At 42.8% G+C, this 12,674-nt stretch overlaps 1 protein-coding gene across 6 annotated transcripts in view; it reads left to right on the plus strand.

Moving 5' to 3' along the window:
* The window catches only part of FARS2 (phenylalanyl-tRNA synthetase 2, mitochondrial), a 519,219-nt gene that overhangs the window by 220,735 nt on the left and 285,810 nt on the right, over nucleotides 1–12,674 (plus strand). The gene's annotated exons all lie outside the window — the stretch shown is intronic.

Genomic DNA, 12,674 nt, shown 5'->3' on the forward strand with positions numbered 1-12,674 from the left:
TCCAGGACATATAACATAGTGATTAGGAACACTGGCTCTGAAGTCAGACTGCTTGTGTTTGTATCCAGTCTTACGAGCTGGGTGACCTTGGGCAAATTACTTAATGTCTCTGAGCCTCAGTTTACAAATTATTGTAAATTAATTAATTTTGTGTGTGTAATTAACTGATATCTTTCGAGGAGTAAGCAAATAAATCCAATAAAATACTTAGGTAAGGCTGGGTGTGGTGGCTCATGCCTGTAACCCCAGCAGTTTGGGAGGCCAAGATGGGAGCATGGCTTGAGACCAGGAGGTGGAGACCAGCCTGGGCAACATAGTGAGACCTCGTCTCTACAAAAAATAAAAAAAATGAGCTGGGTGTGGTGGTGTGCACCTGTAGTCCCAGCTACTTGCGAGGCTGAGGTGGGAGGATCACTTGAGCCCAGGAGGTCGAGGCTGCAGTGAGCCATGATTGCACCACTGAACTCCAGCCTGGGTGACAGAGCGAGACCCTGTCTCAAAAAACAAACAAACAAAAAACAAACCAGTAACAATGACCCGCCCCCGCCAACACAGACACAATAAAACACTTAGGTAGTGCTCGGCACATATTAAACGTGATGTCAGTATTAACTTGGCACACGAAGACCCTCAGTCAATATGTGTGGAATGCAACTGAAAGAGCACAGATTGATGTGGCTGTAACAGAGGCTCCAGATAATTTCATTAGCCTAAACTGTGACCAGTTACTATTTAACCTGGCTGTCTATTGGTAGCTTTTTCCAATTCTAGATAAAATCCTCGTATGGTACAGACAGACAGGTGGTGATAATATATCTTTCACCTGTATGATGCTTTTACAGATTATTTTCTTACTATCTGATCTCATCCTGACAGCTAGTCTTGGGAATAGACAGGAATATCATTTCCGTTTTATGAAACAGGAAGCTTAGGCACAGAGAGGTTAAGTGTCCTTAATAACTCATGGCAGAAACATGAGTAGAGCATGAGCCTCCTGTTTCCCAGACCCTGGCTGGAGCTCCCCATCTGTTCATCCCAATCTATGCTACCAGTGAACGTAGAATAAATGTCCAGACGCCCAGGCAAGATAAGCGTTCAAACCACCATGATTCTCTCACATCGACTCAGTGCCTTCATCTTGCAAGTGCAGAACAACCAACACCACTGTTAAAATGGTGGTTCATCCAGGGTGCTTCCCTGGCTTCCCCCAAATTAGTGCTCTTTGGGCTGCTGTATACCTAGTCTGAGCTGCCATGAGTGGCCAGATGATTGTGGTTTGTTCATTCCCTTATGGTGGCCACAAAGCAGGGCTTCCCGGGATTGTGCTGTTCTCCCTCTCAGCCAAGGAGAGGGTGCGACAGAGCCCCAAATACTTGCTGAAAGTGCCAATATTTTTAGAAGCTCCCTATCTTTTCTTGACTATAAAATATACAAATTATAGACACCATCATATATTCACATTTATTTTAGTATGTAAAAGCAATTAGTTTATTTGTTATGTAGTAAAATTATGGCTTTTGGGAATTCCATTGGGGTGAACCCGTGAATCTGTATCTTGGACATACTTGCATTGCATATCAGCCTGTAGTCACTTTTGCTTAGGTTAAGGGTCTGGTCATCTGAGCACAGTTGGTTCTCTGTGTACGGTCTTTTCATTTGTAATCCCTTTTCTAGGGAAATCCTCCTTGGGGTTACAGCATTTAGCATGTTGCCTACAAAATGTGTTGGGTGTGTGTACTCTTTCTTGTTGTCATTGTTAGATTCTACTCATTGTATTCAAAATGTTATATTCTATTCCAGGAGATACCACAGTGGGAGAGGCAACGTGACATAGAGTGCATTTAAGGAGGCTGAAGCAGGAATTGAGTTCTACTTTACTTTAGTGTTCATGTGTTTGACCAGGGGACAGTCTTTTCTTGAAAACCCAGGACAGCAGAGTCTCCAGATAGTCATCTAGTCTTAACTCCCAGCAGGATAAAAGCATTTCTAATACATAGTTGTTTATCTTTTAAAATTTGTCATCTCTCTGATCCATAACTTCTACTTTTACATAATATATCCATAGAAGTTATAACTTCTTAAAACAAATGCTGTTACAGCTCAAATCTCTGCATAATAAAGCAATTGCTAAAGCCCTGTGCAGTGACCCAGTTCAGGAGGTATCGTATACATAAAATTCCACAGTGATTTAAAAAAAATCATTCTGGTTTGAATTATTATATTGACTCCACATTACAACTTAATTGTACGGTTAGGTAACAACTTTAAAGCAGTTAAGCCAAAACCCGCACAGGCACACCTGAATATACCAGTCTCAGGGAGACCTCAGCTAGCTATATTGATGCACCCTGTTCTAGCACAGCCCTCTGCTCCTCAGGAGAAGGAAAAGGGCAGGACCATTGCAAGAGTTAGGGACCTATGGCCCCCTTCTGTCATGTCTGTGTCTGCAGGTCCTCTACTTACCCACGGTAATAAGCACACATACACTGACACAAGACAGACAGACAGACACACACACACACACTCTCTCTCTCTCTCTCTGTCTCTCTCTCTCTCTCCCTCTCTCTATTGAGTTTTCTTGTCCTTGCAGGATAAGCCTCAGCTCCCAAACTAAAAAGGGGTTGGGCTGAATAAGGGCAAGTAATGATTTGTGCAGAATTGAGGAGGGCCTATAGCTGGGCCCTCCCAAGGAATCTCCCTCCTTTGACAGATAAAATGATTGAAATGCCTACAACTGGCATGATCAAGGACATAGAGCATTTCCTGGCAGCTCTGGGGCATGGGTCTTCTGAGCCCCTATTCAGTGCCTCTTCCTTCCAGGAGAGGGGCACGAGCACATGGGGAAAAGACACTACCCAAAAGGGCTTGTAGTTTATGCCTTCACTGCTTGAGGCCGGTTTTTAAAACGTCATTTGCAGGTTTTGAATTTGATTTACTTTGTCTCTGAAGATGAAATTTGTCTCTGCAGATGAAATATCTTGGATTTCTAACCCACCAATATGCAGACCTCTGGTAAAGGGAGTATGTAAGCCAATGCAGGGAGCTGAAGTCCTGGGTAAGAAGGAGGAGGGATGGTTATGAACAATATCCTTAGGACTGGGGGATGCCAGGGTAGCTGTGACTGGTCGTCATGGCCATTGTGCTGCCAAGATGTGGCTGAAAGCTCCTCCCTATCCTCCCTTACCCTCCCTTCTCCTTCCCATTCCATCCAACTGAGCTCAGGACCTTCATTTATCTAACTCACAATGGATTGAGACCACATAGTATATTGCACGTATGTATATCCACAAGGCATCTGATGAAATCTCCCCAGAGGCCCTTCTGAGTAACTGGAAGGATGTGTGGGCTGAGTAGAGGAATAATGCATTTAGTTACATTTGTATTTATTTGAACAGATCTTTCCAAAGTGTAGATTATTGGCTTAATGTTAACCTGGAGGAATATTTCTAGTGGGGTGATGCAGAGCCCTGTCCTCAGAACTGTCTGGTTCACGATTTTTATCAATGACTTTGATGAAGACATGTTTATCAAACTGGCAGTTGACACAAGGCTGGGAGGATAGCTAATGTGATTAGTGACTTGATCTTGAGTCAAGAAAATTGTGATCGTCTAAACGGATGCGCCAGAAATACAGGGTGAAAAATAGTAAAGTTAAATATAAAGCCTTCAAATTAGGTTTAAAAAATTAATTGCACAACTCCAGAGTGGAGAGAAGTGGAGGATATAATTTGTCACAGATTCAATATGAGTTAACTTATAATAAGGCTGTTGAAAAATGCAGGCAATATTATAGAAGTACATATGCAGCTCAGAAAAAGTAAGAATATGGAGCAGAATGCATCTGGTTTATTGTATTTGGTGTTTCTTTTCTCTTCCTGACCTGAGATATACTAAAATTCAGAGATGACCTAATAGCATACCTGTTTTAGTAAGTTAAGTGCAAATATTCTAACTGCAAGTTGAGATAGGTTGAGACATGTGACTTTTGGATAAACTCCTTGAGGTAAGAATGACGGTTTCAAGCACATTTTGGGAAATTGTCCAAGATCTAGAGTAAGTCCTGCCCTTTGCTATCTCCTTCTTGCTTCTCTGCCATTCTGTCCCCTTCCCTCAGATAAAAACTTCTGCTACCACTGTCACTTAAAGCAAAGCTACCAAATAGGTGGCTTCTTTTCTGACTGAGTTGCCTGCAATCTTTTATCCTTCCTCCTTCCTCCTAGGTTTAACTGCATGGTGAATTTATAGTGTCATAATGGATGTCTCTTTAAAGCAGGATTCTACAGGGTCTATAGAAGACTAAAAATGAAAACAACATTGAGTGTGTATGAGTGTGTGTATGTGCACACGCATACGTGCATTTGTGCATGTGCTAGTCTCTTGGTCGAAGCCAGTTTGCAAAATTAAAAATGAAAGCACTCTTTAAAACCATCTTTGCAGTTAGCCTGCAGCACAGTGTTCACTGGCAGCAGGAAAAGGCAGTCAGTCCTTTATGCACGTCTTACACCTCCCTTTCAACTCCCCATCTCTCCCCGCTGGAAAGAGAAATATTCTGGCACAAGCATCTTCTCGTCTCGGTTCAGAACGGGTACCACCTGCCTCCAGAGCCCAGGGGAGCCCTCCGTGTGTTCCTGCCCAGGCACACCACATGGAAATGTGGACACGGTGCCAGGCAGACGTGTTAATAGGCAGGGAAGGGGGAGGGGATGTGTAAAGCACTGCAAAGCTTTTAGCCACAGCCACCTACTTATTAGCTAGTTAAGGCTGCCTGTGGTGTTGTGAAGGGAGAGTGAAGACATGGGGCACGTTGCAAGCTGTCAGTTGGACACAGGGCAAGTTGTAATTACTACCACAGTTTCTTTTCCTTTGTTGTTTTTCTGGGTCTGCCTCAGTTCATTGTTCTTAGACTTGGGAAGGGGAGAAGCTGTCTCCAACCATTTGTTACAAGTAGTCTAGAATCTGTCCATTAAGTTGACTCTTTGAGAGAAAACAACAATTTGATACCATTTTCTATCCCGAGGCCCTTGTCTTTCAGAGTCACAGTCGTATTTATTTATTGCTTGCATTTGTCATGCACAGCTTCAAGAGAATTTCCTTTTAAATTTCTCACTGGTCATTTGAGCTTATCCAGCCATTTTTCCCTGGGAATTTGGGGTGTCAGTGTACGTTCTGACAGGGACACTTAGGCGGATTGGAATGGCAGGCTGTTAAAAAGACCCTCCTTGCTTCCACATCCACTCTCGTGGTCTGCTCTGTGATGCTGTATTTTCACACGTGGAGATGCAGCCCTTAGGATGGCTTCTTGCTCCTCCCTAAGTATCCGTGGATATGCTTGAAGACTGTCCTTGCAAGTTCCTTCTCAGCATGAATCGGTTCATCAGAGGCTTTCTTGAAGGAAGGTCGTACCAGAGTGGGGACTGAGTCTCATGAAACGGAGAGGAAAGAAGCCGAGGAAACATGCTTTCTCTTTCTTAGAAACCTCAGGTTTTTATTGGTAAAGTGAATAGTATTATCTGTCTCATAGGGTTGCCACCTTACATCTTTTTTTTGGAATCAGATGGAAAATAAATAAATGCCACATTTCAAAAAGTCTAGGAAGCGCAATCCCTCCTCACATTTTTATATTTCTGGTATCAGTATTTGATATCAGTACAATCCATATTATCTTTCAATTGTTTTGGCAGAATTATTTTTTTCTAGTGGTAAATAACATAACGCAGCATCTTATTATCTCTCATTTGATGGAATATGGTTTAACTGACCAGGACTGTTGCTGGATTAAATGGAGTAAGATGAGGCATGCGGAACTCTACAAATGCCCACTTAATATTTTTGAGACTGGGCCCTTTTTCCTGAGGTTCATTAATGGAGAGCATAAACATGGAGAGAGACTTGGAATCCTGAATTCTTAGTGGACTTCTAGGGATGCTCTTGTCCTTCTTTGCTTCCTCCAGGTATTGAACACTCGAGTGCCAGGTGGTGTGCTAGATGCAAGCTTCCTGGAAGTGAAGGACACCCTTATCCCCAGAGAGTTGAGAGTCTAGTGGAGAGAGACAGAGCAGCACCCATTTGTAAATCACTGTGATGAGCACTGCAAGGTGCTGAGGAAGCACAGAGAAAAAAACCTCAGCTCAGTTGACGTGGGGCTGGGTAGGAAAAGCTTCAAGGAAGGGGCCACTGGGCTGAATCCTAAAGGACAATGATGGATTAGCTAGGAAAGCTCAGAGTCAGCGCTTTCCAGAAATTACAGTTGGGAAAATCGTGCTTGTTCTCATTTGTAAAGAAGCCTGCCTTGGGTGTACCTGTGTTTCCTCCTCATGACCCAGCTCTGGTTTCTACCACACCTGTAGTGGAAGGAAGGAATCGCTGGAGCTCCGACTGACCATTGCTGCCAGGGCCCACAAGGAGCCATACGCACATCTATCCACCTCTGCCTGGGACTTCTCCAGCTCTGTGGGCACTCACTAGGTCCATGTACAAGAGCATTATGGAATGGCAGCCCTCAAATAAGGAGGGATGGGAGCTGATGGATAGATACCCCAAACTCCTGGGTTCTCCTTCAAGCTGACAATTTCTAGAAGTATTCTGTGCGGTGGGTACTATTGCTCACAGTAGCAATCTCAAAACACACCTTTATCGTAGCCTTTCTCCTTTTATCACTCCCCCTGCTCCTTCACTCTATGGAATCAATTCCCGAAAGACCTACCTGCAACAAAGTGCTTGTCTTTGGCTCTGTTTTTGGAGCAACCCAAAGTAATTCAGTACTGAATTTTTTTCATAGTACTAACTTAAAGCTTATATTAGGTCAGGCATGGTGGCCCACGCCTATATTCCCAGGCCGAGGCAGGCGGATCAGCTGAGGTCACGAGTTCGAGATCAGCCTGGCCAACATGGCGAAACCCTGTCTTTACTAAAAATAAAAAAATTAGCCAGGCGTGGTGGTGCACACCTGTAGTCCCAGCTACTCAGGAAGCTGAGGCAGGAGAATTGCTTGAATCCAGGAGGCAGAGGTTGCAGTGAGCTGAAATTGAGTCATTGTACTCCAGCCTGGGTGACAGAGACTCCATCTCAAAAAATAAATAAATAAATACATTAATTAAATAATAAATAATAAAAATAAATAAATAAAGCTTGTGTTAAGGAGATTTAGAATATGCTATAAAACTGGCTTAACAAAGGTAGCCCAAGAGATGGAGATGAAGAAGAGGATGAGCAGGTGAGGGAGGCATTAAGACAAAGGCAACCAGAGCTGATTAATAGAAGATATAGCTATACATGCATTTCTAAGCCTGAAGCGGTTCATAGAGTAATTTGAACAGATTAAATGCATGCCACCAACACCAGAATACTCCAGGGGAAAAAGGAGACTTGGAAGTTTGAAATGCCCAGTAAAACTTACAGGCACTAGCTACTGAGGAGGCTGAGGCTAGAGGACTGCTTGAACCCAGGAGTTCAAGGCTGCAGTGAGCTAGAATCGTGCCACTGCACTCCAGCCTGGGCAACAGAATGAGCGAGACCCTATCTCTAAAAATAAACAAAAACAAAAGTGAAAAACGTTCAGGCAAACACATAAATAAGTGATTCCATTATTTCTGGATGGGCCAAGGGGGACATGTAGAAGGCAGTGTTTAAAAAGTAATCACAATGGTGAGTTGAATTCATTATGCTGTGATGGAATTATCTGGTAATGGTTATGTAGCATTGGTGCATTACCAATCAGAAGTTAGAAGGAAATCATGATCTCCCTCATCATGTATTTGTGTCTAATCAGAATTTTGTGAATATTAGGTTTTAGGTGGCAACACAGTCCAGTAGAGCTTACAGTGATGATGGGAATGTTCTATATCTGTGCTGTCCAGTCTGGTAGCCACAAACCACGTGTGACTGGTGAACTTGAGTTCCAAGTGAGTGTAACTGAGGAACTGAGTTTTAAGATTACTTAGTTTTAATTAGTATAAACTGAAATAGCCACTGGCTGCTTTATTGGACAGTGACGTTTAGAGCATAAGGAAAGGATACAAAATACTGAAGTCTCACATGTAACCTCTGGGAAACCTGGGGACAGTCAGTGGTCCCAGGGTGAAAAAGAAAAGGATAGTTTGCTTTACTCTGTAAGCCCCAGAAGGTCCTCACATCCCAGGAATCACAGGAGTGGCCTGGAGGGTGTGTCAGAGAGAAACCTCCTAGCTGGGTTGAAGGGCACAGTGAGTTTCCAAAGGGACTCTGTTGTTGCTGAGAGAATGGTATCCTTAGTGCGTGCAGCTGAAGGCCAGGCAGACGGGGGCACAGCTGCTCATCTTTCTGAGGGGGCCTGGACTCCTGGGGCTGTGTTTGTACTAGTTTTCAGGAACCCCTGTGAAAAAGCCATATTAGACACTGTGGGTGTTCTGGAAACCTGAAGTGGCCCCGGAGGAGCCCTCCCTCTGCACTCAATTGGTGGAGAGGAGAGAGGCTCTTCCTCCCAAAGAGGGAGAAAGCCCATGGCCTTAGCTATTCTGCTTGAATTAGTTGAACTTATTGGCTACTCCTGTGACCCTGGTACATGCACCATTTTTTTCAGCTTCTACAGAAATTTTGTTTCATGGCCAAGTCAGTGGACTCCGAGCTGCCTCTCCTTTGATATAGCATTGAGCATGGTGTCTCACTTTCTCCTTTGTAAAATGGGCATACTTTGCTCATGAGATTGTTTTAAATAAAACATGAGATAATGAATGCAAATGCAGTTTGTAAATGTTAAGTGTTGTTTTGGAGGCTGACTGTACAAAACTTAATGAGGGCATACCTTGGTCAGGATTTTTTGCCTTCTCTCAGGCTTGGATCCCTTAAATACTCTAATGGGAAATAGGAAAATTCTCACATGATGCAGTTCTTAACGTTATCTTCATACTGTTAAGATTTAAAGTGGGGGGGGGACTGGGCTTGAAATCCTTTTTCCTGGGGGGCAGTGACTGTGGGGCTAAGAGTATAGCTCTCAGGCTGGGGGCTGCAGACTTTGTAAAGAGCCTGATAGTAAATACTTTAGGCTTCTTAGGCTTTATGCTGTCTCTGTTGCATCTTTGTCTTTTTTTAGATCTTTTAACAAATGTAAAAAACATTTTTTTGCTCAAGACCATCCAAAACAAGCTACTGGACACATTTGACCTGCAGCTTCAGTTTGTCAACCCCTGCTCTAGAGTGCCCTGTCCCGCAGGGTGGCCATGAGCCACACACGGCTGTGTACATCCAAATGAATTAGGGTTCAGTACCACTGAGATTTCAGTTCCTTGGTTAGCCACATTCCAAGTGCCCACTAGCCACATGTGGCTGGTGCCTACCGAACTGGGCCGCACAGACACACAACATTTCCTGCACTCAGGAAGTTCCGTCAGGCAGCCCTGCTCCGGAATTAGGTGGAATCCTAACTTTGCCACTGCTAACCTTGGGGACTTAGACTAGTTATTCATTGTTTCTGAACTTCTTTTCCCTGTAACTATAACATGGGAATTATAGCATTACCTCTCTCAAGGATATGGCAGGGATTTAATGAATATAAAGTGCTTAGCACAGGGCCATTTACACTCAGTAAATGTTAGCTATTAATATAGAAACATACATTTCTGTTACTACTCATTTTAGTAAAGCTTAACTTTTTATATATTATATATTTTTATATTTGGAAAAAGGGATTATCATCCTCACTACAGGACACCTGGGAAGTCAGAGATGAGGTTTTGGTTTTAGTCTCAGTAGTTGACCAGAGAAAGGGAAGTGTTTCCCTGAGCCCCAAACCCTGTTTCCACACAGAACAAGTCTATTCTTGTTATGACTAGTTTTTATTTTCACCTTCTATTCAGGTGAGTTCTCACTCTGTGGTAATTTCATGAAAAATTTGTGGTAAATCTTTGTTCAGCTTAGTGGTGGGGTTAGAGATAAAAGTTATCACACAGGGCAGAAGGCTCCACCATCAGAACTTCTGAGTAAATGATTGCTTTCCCTTTGCTTGTGAGGAGGGATAGCCAGTGCTGTATTGATTAGCTTCTCTTTCAATACTAGTATATTTTGTTGCTGAACAACAGGACTTTTAAAATATGTTGTAATGAGCCAAATGTGATGCCAGGAGGTCAGCATGTTGAGGTGTGGGCTTAAGCTTTGCATTGCTTTCCGTCATCCCCCGTGGTCAGCTGTCAGCCGTGTTGCTATCATGGGAATGCATGCACAGGCCACCAGGAGTTAATCCTTCTGTCTTTCCAAGCAAAATGATCTACCTCTGTCTTCTGCGAAGAGAGATCATGGTCTTTAAATGCTAATATGATCAGCTGATAATGGCAGTATTATTAGCAATCTCAAATGAACCTTTGATCAATTGCATTGTTTGATTTTCCTACTCGTTCATCAGATTTTTTGTGCCGTGAACATCACACAGAATTCTAGAAGGGCCCTGTCACTGACAGAAATGAAGGTGGTTGGATATTGGCTGCTCATGTCCAGGGGTATTGATGATTCTTTCAAATAAATCACAAAGTAAGGTGCCCATAAAAAGATAATACTCAGCCCATAAAAAGGTAATACATTGCTTATACAGAGATGGTTTTTCATTTGTTTGTCTTTCAACTTCCACATCCAGGTGTTGTGCTGTTTCCCTGGACCTCTGGGTTCATCACACAGCCTCTGGTGCACCTACCTGGGTGCCAACATTGTAGGAACAAGCTGTCTGCACTGATAGGCTTGTGGAGGCGAGTTAAACTCAATAACCCCATGACTGTACATCCTGGAGCAGAGTTAGGGAGAACCAGTCTCCAATGACCACTGACAAAAACAGAATCAAAGTGATAATAGAACCAACCAGCACTACATTTCCTAACATATAGTGTGCACTCAGCAACCATGTGGCAGGTACCAAGGTCAAAAACATACCTCAATGATCTCCTTTAATACCTACAACAGCCCTGTCAATTTGGCACTATCATTGCTATTCCCATGTGACCCATTACAGAGTGGAGGCATAGAGAAGATAATTTGCCTGAAGTCGCACGTTTCAGTCAGCGGCAGAGCCAGATTCAACCCTAGCTGGTCTGAGGGCAGACCCTGTGGTCTCCCCAACACGCGTGGGTTCTCTTTTTGTCTCTGCCACTCACTGACATCTGATGTAGGTACGTGGCTTTTATACTCAGGACCTCCTCTGGAAAATGAATGGTTTGACCAGACTGCTCCAAAGACCTTTGGTCATTGACATACCATGGTTTTTTTAGATCCTGCAGTCGTCAGACCCCTCAGTGGCTTTACTTGCTTACATTACCTGGTCTCCATGAGGACACGTGCTGCATGTGTGTGGCATGTGGAAAGGCTCAGTAAGCATTGATGAGCAGACTGACTTCCATATTATCCCATGTTGTAGGGGCATGGGAGCTGGAGAATATTCTCTCCTTGAAGCAATGTTCTTTGCTTAAAGATTATTTCTTTTGGATTTTACTCTTCATCAGAAAGTAGATGTTATGATCAGCTGTGTCCTTGGACAAATGTGTTTTCTCCTATGCCCTGGAGTTCATCTTTTGCTTTTGTGTTAAGCCTAGACCCTTTCTTTACCTCTGTCTCTCTGAATCTTCCCTAACTTGATCCCAACTTTTCCCTAAACAGCAGTGTTTGGAATGCTAAAACTTCAAGGAAAAAAGTACAGACATACATTAGTGATAATGTTCAAAAGGCTATCATCTTTAGTCAGATCGTAATTCTGTTCCTTGTGAAGAACTTTGTCACTGGTTCTATATATATGAAGTACTCAGGCTTCCACCAATTCTATCAGAGCTGAAGGATTTAGTAGGGTCAATATCTACTATTGCACTGCCTAAATATTTCTAATCTAATGTACTTATATTTGATTCCATGGACAGAATTATTTGCTCTGTACTAATATTTGACCATACATGAAGTCATCATTACAATGTGTTCATATTCACCTGTTCATGCTCAAATGAATAATTTTACACTACAGTGCTAAAGAAAATATTGTAGATTTTTGTTTATTTGCTGTAGATCTCTTTTGTGAAAGAGAGTGCGTTTAATGGAGCATAAGAGTTTAGTTGGGACTTGTTGAATTTGAGGTGCCTCTTAGAAATCTTGTGTCTTTGCAGAACTTCAGCCATTATCTTTGAGAAAATCACCAACCTAACTTCTCTTGCAGTCTCTGGCTTTTATTTGGCTTTTAAATACTTCATACTCCGCATATCTAAATCTGAATCCATCATTTCTTCCTGCTTTCCTCAGATACACACATGTACATGCCTGTTTCTTTTTCAGGTGTTCTGATTTCTTTTAATGTTTTCAGTCAATTCATATAGTAAATATTTATTGCGCTCTTACTGTGTCCCAGGTACATTTCTAGGCACTGGGTCTATAGCAGTGAATAAAACAGGCCAAAATTCTACCTTTCTGGAGCTTACAGTATGGAGGGGGTAGGCAATCCACAAGGAAAATGAGTAAATTATATATCTAGTGTCATCACGTCATAAATGATAGAGTGAAAATGAATCAGGGAAGGAGAAGAGGAAATTCTGAGTGTGGGAGTGGGGGCAGGGGTATTTCAGTTTAAAATAGGACAGTCAGGCTGGGTGCAGTGGCTCACACCTATAATCTGAGCACTTTGGGAGGCTGAGGTGGATGGATCACTTGAGATCAGGAGTTTGAGACTAGCATGGCCAACA

Source organism: Pongo pygmaeus, chromosome 5 (genome assembly GCF_028885625.2).
Source record: "Pongo pygmaeus isolate AG05252 chromosome 5, NHGRI_mPonPyg2-v2.0_pri, whole genome shotgun sequence".
In the NCBI taxonomy this organism is placed as follows: domain Eukaryota; kingdom Metazoa; phylum Chordata; class Mammalia; order Primates; family Hominidae; genus Pongo; species Pongo pygmaeus.